Source organism: Hordeum vulgare, chromosome 3H (genome assembly GCF_904849725.1).
Source record: "Hordeum vulgare subsp. vulgare chromosome 3H, MorexV3_pseudomolecules_assembly, whole genome shotgun sequence".
NCBI classification, from domain to species: domain Eukaryota; kingdom Viridiplantae; phylum Streptophyta; class Magnoliopsida; order Poales; family Poaceae; genus Hordeum; species Hordeum vulgare.
In genome coordinates, this window is record NC_058520.1 from 615,214,313 (window position 1) to 615,226,888 (window position 12,576).

The window sequence follows — 12,576 nt, forward strand, 5'->3', positions numbered from 1 at the left end:
CAGGGAGACTTTCTCCCCTCCACGGTGACGGAGGGGGACCTGCTGGAGCTAGTGGAGCACGGCATGCTCGTGCATAAGTCCTGGAGGCTGCCGGCGGACGACGAGGTCGAGCCAGCGCCACGGGAGGGGGAGCGCGTCTTGCTCCCCAGCCATGTTCACACAGGTTTTTCTCTGCCCCCGCATCCCTTCTTCAAAGGCATCATGAACCACTTTGGCGCTCAACTCCATCACTTCCCTCCGAATGCCATCGCCCACCTTTCTGCCTTCATTGTTTTGTGCGAGTGTTTTATCAGTTGCCCCCCCATTGGGGTTTATTCAAACATATCTTCTCCACCCGCTCTCAAACCATCAAACGCCTTAGTCAGTCGGACGACAAGACGCATCTCCTCCAGCTCTGTGGGGGTTTAGGGTTTCAGAAGAAGAGTCGGAGCAGCTATCCTGCGCTCCAGTTGAGCGAATCGGTTAGGAACTGGCAGTCGACGTGGTTCTACTACCAGGACATATCCTGTCCGAATGCGTCGACTGGGCTGCCTCCGTTTAGTCTAGACCGGCCCGCCCCACCTAAGCAGCTCGCGCTCTCGAAAGCCGAGAAGAACAACATCCAGCCTTTGGTCGAGGCACTTGTGGATGTTGTCAGGAAGGGGGTCACCGGCATAGATCTGCTGGAAGTCTTCCTCGGTCAGCGGATCCAGCCACTGCAGGCTCGCGACCACGCTATGTGGCACTACACAGGGCCCGAGGATTCCACTCGGACCAACGTGGTGGGCGTACCCGAGGAGAGAGTGACCTCGTGGGTGCTCCACATCACAGGCCCTTGTGAGAACCCCAAAGGAGCCCGCCGAGTGACGCCTTTCAGCGCGGACCATCCTCCACCGAATCAGGTGAGTGACATGAGCCGAGTGCATTGAACTGTTTCAATTCCAGTCTTTTACTTACATCTCCGTGTGATGTCTGACGTTTCCGACTGAACTTCATGCAGGCGTGGACCAACTGGTTCTCCCCCATCTCGAACGGGAGTCCGGAGGAGGAGGAGGAAGAAGGCAGCCAGGAGGGGAGCGTGGAGAGCGCAGAATACGTCTCCGACAGCGGGGAGTCGGAGGAGGAGGAGGACAGCGAGGAAGAGGAAGAGGACGAAGAGCGTGACTCGCCACCTCCACGGCCGGAGCATCGGAGTAAGCGTCGACACGAGCCCGCCGTCCCTTTAGCTCCTCCTGCGTCGTCGAGTGCTCCGCCTGCTGCCCCGGTGGTACCGAATGTCCGAGGCCTCAAGAGGGCTAGGGACGCAGCCGCTGAGCCCGCAGGCCAGTCATCCAGGGCGCTCAAGCCGAGTGGGTCCAAACCTCGGAAGGCTCTGCCGCGGATGAGGGTTTCTATCCCCGTCACCTCCACGTAAGTGAATCTAACTTTCGGCTCTTTCTGTTGTCCGAGTGAACTCCTGTTTTATAAGTCGAATGAACTTCACTCGACAGGGTCGCCACTTCTGCAACTTCTCCGGCCCGCCAAGGGGACGACCCCATGGACACGGACAACGTTGTCTCGTCCCAGCCAGGTATGTTGTAGGGGAGTCGGGTGTTTTATTTCTGTAGACTGCACCATTCTTTCTTTTTCTGAGTCGTCGTGCCATTCGGCTTGTCAGGGGCGATTCACCTGGACGGGGACGACCAGGGAAGAGCCGACCCCGTCGTGGAGCCTGTCCCGGAGCCAGTCCCTGAGGCTGCTCCTCCTGCTGCTGCCCTTGTCGCCGACGCTCCGCCGACCGGAGCGCCTCCACCGACTGAACCGGTGCCGGTGGGGGAGGAACCGACCGGGGTGGATCTTGGGATGCCCCAGGGACCTCCCACGATTCCCGGTTCGTCGAATATTGAATTCAGCATCCGGCGTCTTCCAGAGGAGCAGGTGGGAGCGGCCAAGGGGGCCATGGTGCAGGCGGAGCTCATGGCTGGAGAAGCCAAGAGGGCTTACGACTCTGTTGCGGCCCTGTACCAGCGGAGCTTGGAGCTGCGCGACGACATCCGAGTAAGTAGTCTAGTAAGTATTTGCTTTACTCCTGTAACCCACTGGGTGGTATTGTTTTTGCAATGGGTTCACTCCGAGTGAACCCAGTGGGTGTAGTCCCCGAGACTTCTGTCGAGTGCTTGCACCGACAGTTGTCTTTATACATTTTGTCTTCAGTTTGGTTGTGTCCGTAGGCAGGATTTCCGAGTGCGAGTAATTATTGCAGTCGGAGCGCTCTTGCGGTAAGGGTCTCCGAGAGTAAGTTGCGCGCAGGTCGAGTAGTATTGGCCTCTGAGGCGTAGGTGAAAACATGCATCTCAATAGGGCGGGCCTGCTTGAGGTGCATGCCAGTGGGGTCACTCATAGTGAACCCACTGGGTGTAGTCCCCGAGACCGCTGTCGACTGCTTGCGTCGGCAGGGGTCTGAAGAACTTATACTGTGTATTGAGAAAGTTGCTGATTACCCTTTGTTTGTTGGTGGCAGAAAACTTGTGAGATGGGAACGGCCTATGAGGCCCTGAGGGATGAGAGGAACCAATATGCTGGTGAACTGGAAGCTGCGATGCTCGCCATGGCCGGCATGAAGAGTGCACTGGAAGTACGAGAGAAGTCCTTGGAGGAGGCGCTGGAGGCAAACAGGGTGTTGATGGCGGAGGTGGAGAGGATTGGGAAACAGAGGACTGAGCTGCACAAACAGATGGGCATCCTGAACAAGCGATGCATAGCCCAAGAGAAGTATGTCACCGACTGGGCTGCGCAGATGATGACTCGTCTCGCTGGTAAGTCTTATGCTTTGTCGAGTGGTTGGACCGTGTGACGAACACTCGCTTTTTACTGTCTGCTTGCTCGTTTGGTGCAGACTTTTGCGGTGACGCCGAAGCTGAAGCGGCGGCTGTGGAGCGGTCCGTGAAGGACAATGTGCCACTCGGCGAGGACGCCAACCGGGATCTGCTTCGGGCGCATATTCGCGTAGGCAAAGTGGGTCCTTTCATCAGCCGACTGAGAGAAGTCATCGGCCGCATTGACCAGGAGCTTTGGCCAGAGGACGAGTCGCGGCAGGAGATGGAGACTCTGTTGGGGCGACTGGAGGAGATTCCGGGCCGAGTGCAATCTTGGAAAAAATCGGCAGCGCGTTGCGGCGCTGACGTTGCGCTGTCCTTGGTCCGAGTCCATTGCAAGGAGGTGCGGGAAGATAAGCTGAAGACACTGAAGCTCGCCAATACGAAAAAGCTTCGATTCAAAGACTTCATGGAGATGTTCCTTGAGACTGCTACCCGCATCGCTGATGGAATCGACTTGGACACTTTTGTGGAGCCCTCCAGTCCTGGCACCGGCCCAGCTGACGCGTGATAAAACTGTGTCCTCGGTATGCCGAGTGTTTGCCTGTAAGATACTCTGGCCACTTCTGTTGGCTATCGTACTTTTAAATCGGTGCGGGTAAGCTTGATCTGTACCGAGTTAGTTATCGTTGCTAAACTTGTGGAATCGGAATGAAAACCTTTAGTCTTTTGTTTGAATGCTGTTTCGCGTGCAACACTTAGTGCGTACTCGGAGAAGATTAAGACTTAGGTGATTGTTGGCCACGTCTAAGTCTCCGAGTGGGACTTGTAGTGCACACTCGAATGAGTTATTACTTAGGTGGTTCATGATCCAGCTAAGTCCCCGAGTGTGACGTATAGTGCACACTCGGAGGAAGTTAGTACTTAGGCGATTGAGGATCGCAGCTAAGTCTCCGAGTGCGACGTATAGTCCCTGAGTGCGACGTATAGTGCATACTCGAAGGAGGTTAGTACTTAGGCGATTCAGGATCGCAGCTAAGTCCCCGAGTGCGACGTATAGTGCATACTCGAAGGAGGTTAGTACTTAGGCGATTCAGGATCGCAGCTAAGTCCCCGAGTGTGACGTATAGTGCACACTCGGAGGAGGTTAGTACTTAGGTGATTCAGGATCACAGCTAAGTCCCCGAGTGCGACGTATAGTGCACACTCGGAGGAAGTTATTACTTAGGTGATTCTTGATCACAGCTAAGTCCCCGAGTGCGACGTAGAGTGCACACTCGAAGGAGGTTAGTACTTAGGCGATTCAGGATCGCAGCTAAGTCTCCGAGTGCGACGTGTAGTGCACACTCGGAGGAAGTTAGTACTTAGGCGATGCAGGATCGCAGCTAAGTCCCCGAGTGCGACGCGTAGTGCACACTCGGAGGAAGTTATTACTTAGGTGATTCTTGATCACAGCTAAGTCCCCGAGTGCGACGTAGAGTGCACACTCGAAGGAGGTTAGTACTTAGGCGATTCAGGATCGCAGCTAAGTCTCCGAGCGCGACGTGTAGTGCACACTCGGAGGAAGTTAGTACTTAGGCGATGAAGGATCGCAGCTAAGTCCCCGAGTGCGACGTGAAGTGCACACTCGGAGGAAGGTAGTACTTAGGCGATTCGGGATCGCAACTAAGTTTTTTTTGTGTAACCGTAGTCTGCAACCACGGAAGAACTCTGAATCTGCAAAAAACTGAACCTGCTGTATATTATTTCATCAAAACTTGTTTGTTACACTGCTTCAGTCGACGATCACGTATAAAAACGCTTGAGGAGATCTCCGTTCCATGCACGCGGCTCGTCTGTCTCCCTCTGAATGTTGTATAGTCTGTATGCTCCATTGTTCAGCACCTTGGAGACGATGAAAGGCCCCTCCCAGGCCGGAGCCAACTTGTGGGGTCTTTGTTGATCCACTCGGAGCACTAAATCTCCTGCTTGGAACGTGCGGCTCCTGATATGATGCGCATGAAAGCGTCGCAGATCTTGTTGGTAAATTGTTAAACGAGTGAGTGCCATCTCGTGTTCCTCCTCCAGAAGATCGACTCCATCTTGCCTTGCTTGTTCCGCTTCGGCTTCGGAGAAGAGTTCAACTCGCGGGGCATTATGAAGCACGTCACTCGGAAGGACCGCTTCTGCCCCATAGACGAGGAAGAACGGTGATCGCCCCGTTGATCGGTTTGGAGTGGTGCGGAGGCCCCAAAGCACTGAAGGTAACTCGGTGACCCATGCACCAGCAGCATGTCCTACCTCTCGCAAGAGTCGAGGCTTCAAACCTTCAAGGATAAGTCCGTTCGCACGCTCAGCTTGTCCATTGGATTGCGGATGTCCTACGGAAGCAAAATCCACTCGGATACCCTGGCTCGCACAGAAACCTTTGAATCTGTCCGAGTCGAAGTTTGTCCCATTGTCCATGATTATGCTATGAGGCACTCCGAATCTGGAGATGATGTCCCTGACAAACTTAACGGCTGTGGAGGCGTCGAGTTTCTTGATGGGCTTGGCTTCTATCCATTTTGTAAACTTGTCGACTGCCACCAACAGATGTGTGTAACCTCCTTGGCCTGTCTTGAAAGGTCCGACTGTGTCTAATCCCCAAACTGCAAATGGCCACACAAGTGGGATTCTCTTTAGTGCAGATGTTGGCTTGTGGGACTTGTTGGAGTAGAACTGACAGCCTTCACATCGATCGACCATAGCTTTGGCCATCTCGTTAGCCTGCATCCAGAAGAATCTAGCTCTGAACGCCTTGGCGACGATTGCTCTCGAAGAAGCGTGATGGCCGCAGGTTCCCGAGTGGATATCCTCTAGGATCAACTGTCCTTCCTCTGGGGAAATGCAACGTTGGAGGACGCCTGAAACACTCTCCTTGTACAATTGACCATCAATGACAGTGAATGCCTTTGACCTGCGAACTATTTGCCAGGCTTGGACTTCATCTTCTGGAAGTTCTTGTCTCAGGATATATGCCATGATCGGCACAGTCCAATCGGGAATGACAACCAGAATCTCTGTGACCAGATCAACCACAGCAGGCACATCGAATTCAGTTGGATCTGTTGCGCTCTTGGGTTGTACTGGTTCTTCCGTGAAGGGATCTTCTTTGACTGAAGGAAGATGGAGGTGCTCAAGACAGACATCGCTCGGGACTGGTCTCCGAGTGGATCCGAGTTTCGCCAACTCGTCAGCTGCTTGGTTCTTCAGTCTTGGAACATGATGAAGTTCTAGACCTTCAAACTTCTTCTCCAGCTTCCTGACCGCATTGCAGTATGTTGTCATGGTGGGGTTCCTTACGTCCCACTCTTTCATCACTTGGTTGACCACCAAGTCCGAATCGCCGTAGACCATCAGGCGACGGACGCCGAGTGAGCTGGCCATGCGCAATCCGTAAAGAAGAGCTTCATACTCTGCCTCGTTGTTAGAGGAATCAAAGTGTATCTGAAGCACGTACTTGAGCTTGTCACCCTTTGGCGATATGATCACAACACCAGCGCCGGATCCATTCAACATCTTAGACCCATCGAAGAACATTGTCCAATGAGCCGAGTAGATGTGAGTCGGTTGCTGTTGTTCTACCCATTCTGCTATAAAGTCAGCCAGGGCTTGAGACTTGATAGCTTTCTTGGCCTCGAACTTGATGTCGCAGTACAGCATCTCCATCGCCCACTTCGCCACTCGGCCCGATGCGTCCCGATTGTGGAGAATTTCCAACAACGGAGCATCAGAAACGACAGATACCGAGTGGTCTTGGAAATAATGGGCCACCTTCTTTGCAGTCATATAGATCCCATAGATAAGCTTTTGATAATGGGGATACCTCTGCTTGGAAGGGGTCAGGACTTCGGAGACGTAGTACACTGGCCGCTGAACTTTGTATGCTTTGCCTTCTTCTTCTCGCTCGACTGTAAGAACAGCACTGACGACTTGATTTGTAGCCGCGATATATAGAAGAAGGGGCTCTTTACTGAGCGGAGCAGTAAGAACCGGCTGGGTGGAAAGTAGGACTTTGAGGTCGTCGAATGCGACTTGGGCTTCGTCTGTCCATTCGAAGGTATCTGACTTCTTCATGAGTCGGTACAGAGGAAGCGCTTTTTCGCTGAGTCGACTGATAAACCTGCTCAAAGCCGCTAGGCAACCTGTGAGCCGTTGAACATCGTGTATTCTGACCGGCCTATCCATTCGGACGATGGTCCCGATCTTTTCGGGGTTAACATCGATCCCTCGTTCGGAAACAAAGAAACCGAGTAACTTTCCGCTGGGAACACCGAATGAACATTTGGTTGGGTTTAGCTTGATATCGTACCTACGAAGGTTGGCGAATGTTTCTGCCAAGTCAGTCAGCAGGTCGGAACCTTTGCGTGACTTGACTACGATACCATCCATGTATGCCTCCAGATTGCGACCGATCTGGTCGAGGAGACATTTTTGGATCATGCGCATAAAGGTAGCTCCTGCATTCTTTAGACCGAAAGGCATAGTAATGTAGCAGAAGCACCCAAACGGGGTGATGAAGGCTGTTTTCAACTCATCGGGACCATACAGACGGATCTGATGATAACCCGAGTAGGCATCAAGGAATGACAAACGCTCGCATCCCGCAGTCAAATCGACAATTTGATCTATGCGGGGGAGCGGAAAATGGTCTTTCGGGCAGACCTTATTGAGGTGCTTGAAGTCAATGCACATTCGGAGTGACTTGTCCTTCTTGGGCACCATGACGACATTGGCGAGCCACTCGGAGTGTTGAACCTCGCGAATGAAGTTGGCAGCCAGCAGCTTGGCCACCTCTTCTCCGATTGCCTTCCTCTTGTGCGCGGCGGACTGCCGCAGGCGCTCTCGGACGGGCCGAGCGACGGGATCCACATGCAGTCGGTGCTCAGCCAACTCCCTGGGTACACCGGGCATGTCAGAAGGTTTCCATGCGAAGATGTCCCAGTTCTCACGGAGGAATTGGGTGAGCTCGGCTTCCTATTTAGGATCGAGGGTGGTGGAGATGTTCGTCGGGGCGGCAGACTCGTCCGTCGGGTGGATGCTGAATTATGCTGCTGCGCCGTGTGCAACAGAGCACGGATCTGCTCGATTCCCCTTCCTGCCTCTGAATCAGTCGGCTGGAGGGAATCGGCGATCTTGGCTGTTGCAGCCAAGTTGAGGAGAGGTGTGCGGAACAACTCTACGTTGCTCTGCCGGGTGTGCCAACTGGCAGAACGGCGAGGCGGACGGCGTGCACCGGATGCTTCACCGACTTCGCGCTCGTTCCGGCCGGCCTGATGGGGATCTCCATGGGTGTTGGCCATGTGAACTTCTGCTGCAGGCCCGCGGCCCACGTACTCGGAAGGGAGCTCAGTCGGAACCGAGCCTGAGCACAGGGAACGCGGGGCAACCACAACAGACTCCAGAACTGCCACCTGAGAGGACGCGAACTGACGCGCTCGGGCATGCTGCACCCAACGTTGTAGAAGCGGACTGCGAGATCGCTTGCTGCGGCGCGTGACAAAGGTGCAAGCCGGCAATGGAGCCGATTGTTGGAGAAGAAGAACGCCGCGAGCGCTGGCACGGAAGTGCGTGGCCCCGCGACGGGGAAGCGCCTCGACGTCAAGAGGTGCCTCCCGAAGCCACGCCGAATCATCGACGACGAAGGAGAGATCGCCGAAGAGGATCTGGTGATCCATGCTCGAATCTCCACCGGACGACACGACGAAAGGAAGTAGTCGCAAACTCGCCTAAAGTCGCTTAGACGCCTGCCCCACGGTGGGCGCCAACTGTCGTGGGTATAAGCCTGACAGTAGATGTGTAGGGTACGAATGAGATGGGCAGAGTCCTAACTACGACGAGGTTGTATGAGTTCAGGCCCCTCAGCGGTGGAGGTAACAGCCCTACGTCTCAGTGCTCTCGGAGCTTGTTACCGAGTGTAATATGGCATACAAAGATTTCTAACCCTTTTACCAGTGGGGGAGGGCGGCTTATATAGAGTGCGCTGCCCCCCACAACGGTTCTGACTCAGGGGTGGAGTAGTGGCGATTGAATGCGTACGTTACAGGTAACGTATGCTCTAAATGCTAATAGATGCACCCGGAAACGTACGGCAGTTTTCCTCCGGAGAGGTTACGACGTACCGAGTGTATCCAGTCGGTGAGCTTGGTGTCCTCCGAATGCTAGTTACTGACTGGATGATTCAGGGCCTGTTACCGACTGGATGATGGAGGTACCTTAATTCAGTCGGGGCAGACTTAAGGTCCTGTCCTTTGTGTGGGGTAGTCCTTGGGTAGGACATGTACAGCAGGCCTATGACCCTACCCTAGGACTATGACCCCATCATTATGAATTCTCAATGATTGGGTAGTTGAATGAAGCAAATTCAGTTGAATAAATGGAGGAGCTGGTAAGTCAAGATGTTGACTGCATTGTGTATTCCCCTTCTCATGTTAGATTATTACTCTCAAAACTATTCTGGTTATTACTTTCATTCAAACACGACTGATTATATGGTTTTGATCTCAAAACTATTCTGAGTATTACTTTCAAACACGACTGATTATACCAATTAATAGATTGACTATGTGTTTTTACCTGAAAACAGTAAGGCATGACCATACTATAAGTTTTAATTTATCATCAAGAAAACAAAACAAATAAGGGAATGAGAAAAAACTAGAATCTACAATATAAACATAACTCTCATGCTACAAGGATACGGGCAATAATTTACCCTTGTCTACAATGTTATAGTTAAAGCATGGAGTTTTGTTTTATAACAACCACACTACTGCTTTGTTGCCTATTCTTCATGTTTCTATCCTTGTCTGAAGTGACCTGCTGTTCTTGTATGAATAAAATAATAAAAGTAAGGTACTGATTCTTGAATAAATTGACTTATGTGTAGATTCGCGTATTGTCACAAGAAAGATATAACTGACCTTGTGAACTAACTGTTGTTTGGATGTCGGCTGCCGACCAAAGGAGGGTTCTCTGAGACGTTGCGGAGGTGCCGCACTCGCCGGCGAGGAGCTCCAGGTTAGATAGTAGTGTCCGATGACGAGCAGAGTCCACTTGCGCAAAGGTCATCCAATTGGTTTGTATATGCCTTTTTTACATTCTTGCCTTGGCAACAAGAACTAGGATTGGTTTGATTTGGTTCAGTTTGATTTGATTTTGTAGCTGTGGTAGTGTTCTGTTCTCGGATATGAGATGGAAGAAAGAGAAAATATGGTTCTAAGTTTGACTTATTTAGAGGTAATTTTAGAGCTACAACATGTAAAGGCCCACACTAGACACTACAGACCCCTTCGAATCTCATATCTTAAAAATGGGACCTCAGAATTTTCCATGTGAGCATAATTGATCTTATGCATTTTTTTAGTTTCTTTACCATGAATGATTATGTTGTAAACCCAATTGTTTCTGCATTATATACTTGATGTCTGGTTCTTTTGGATAATAGTGTCAGCAAGCATCTCCGTGCAACGTTTGGCCGGGTTCAAGTGATAACACGGGCATGACCATCCCCAACTCATTGATCTTACTCTAATCGATGTGTTAACACCTCATCCCCAAAGGAACCAAGTTATATATTGTGATGGAGATCAACAGATCAGTTAAGCAAGATAAAATTATGAAATGATCATCTCTGTTGTTTTCCTGGTCCGTCCATGCACTTTTTTAATAGTTCCCGTTGCATTACCTGCATGAGCTTCTTGGTCCTGAAGAAAATGGAAGTTTTACCGTAAATTTTCATCTATGTGGATCCTAAGAATTACTCTGATGGAAGCAAAAGGGTTAACCTCATCTTATGAACTCAGTGTGGAGACATATGTACCTGTATAGGTTTTATGTCTTATACTTTTGACTTCTATACTTTACTGAGTTAAAGAAATATCAATGGTAAGGAGAAGATGCAGTGCCACAAACAACTCATCATTCTCATAGTATCTAGCAAATCATTTTATAGTTATGTGTACTATTACTATTTTTCGGATAGTCATAGTATTTACGCATATGTTCCGTTTTAATAGACTTCTTTAGGATTGCATGGAGGAGTGTATTCAACAAAGGAGAGATGTATTGGTGGTAGATTTTTTGCAGGGAATATGTATCTAATTGTTGGAAATATTCCCTAGAGGCAATAATAAATTAGTTATTATTATATTTGTTCGTTCATGATAATCGTTTATTATCCATGCTATAATTGTATTGATTGGAAACACAGTGCATGTGTGGATACATAGACAAAACACTGTCCCTAGTAAGCCTCTAGTTGACTAGCTCGTTGATCAAAGATGGTCAAGGTTTCCTGACCATAGGCAAGTGTTGTCACTTGATAACGGGATCACATCATTAGGAGAATCATGTGATGGACTAGACCCAAACTAATAGACGTAGCATGTTGATCGTGTCATTTTGTTGCTACTGTTTTCTGCGTGTCAAGTATTTGTTCCTATGACCATGAGATCATATAACTCACTGACACCGGAGGAATGCTTTGTGTGTATCAAACGTCGCAACGTAACTGGGTGACTATAAATATGCTCTATAGGTATCTCCGAAGGTGTTCGTTGAGTTAGTATGGATCGGGACTGGGATTTGTCACTCCGTGTGACGGAGAGGTATCTCGGGGCCCACTCGGTAATACAACATCACACACAAGCCTTGCAAGCATTGTGACTTAGTGTAAGTTGCGGGATCTTGTATTACGGAACGAGTAAAGAGACTTGCCGGTAAACGAGATTGAAATAGGTATGCGGATACTGACGATCGAATCTCGGGCAAGTAACATACCGAAGGACAAAGGGAATGACATACGGGATTATATGAATCCTTGCCACTGAGGTTCAAACGATAAGATCTTCGTAGAATATGTAGGATCCAATATGGGCATCCAGGTCCCGCTATTGGATATTGACCGAGGAGTCCCTTGGGTCATGTCTACATAGTTCTCGAACCCGCAGGGTCTGCACACTTAAGGTTCGACATTGTTTTATGCGTATTTGAGTTATATGGTTGGTTACCGAATGTTGTTCGGAGTCCCGGATGAGATCACGGACGTCACGAGGGTTTCCGGAATGGTCCAGAAACGAAGATTGATATATAGGATAACCTCATTTGGTTACCAGAAGGTTTTCGTGCATTACCGGAAAAGTTTCGGGCTCATCGGTAGTGTACTGGGAGTGCCGGGAGGGGTGCCGGGGACAATCAGGAGGGCTGTCACGCCCCAAGGGGTCTCATGGGCTATGGTACGAGATAAACCAGCCCCTAGTGGGCTGGAATAAGTTCCCACTAAGGCCCATAAGGTTTGAGAAGGAAAAAACACAAGGTGGAAAGAGTTTCCAAGTGGGAAGGTGGAATCCTACTCCAAGTAGGATTGGAGTAGGACTCCACCTCCAATTTCGGCCAAACCTTTAGGTTTTGAGGCTGCCTCCTCCCCTCCCCCCCCTCCTATATATAGCGGGGTTTTAGGGCTGATTTGAGACAACTTTTGCCAAAGCAGCCCGACCACATACCTCCACGGTTTTACCTCTAGATCGCGTTCCTGCGGAGCTCGGGCGGAGCCCTGCTGAGATTAGATCACCACCAACCTCCGGAGCGCCGTCATGCTGCCGGAGAACTCATCTACCTCTTCGTCTCTCTTGCTGGATCAAGAAGGCTGAGATCATCGTCGAGCTGTACGTGTGCTGAACGCGAAGGTGTCGTCCGTTCGGCACTAGATCGGAGCGGATCGTGGGACGGATCGCGGGACAGTTCGTGGGACGGTTCGGGGGCGGATCGAGGGACGTGAGGA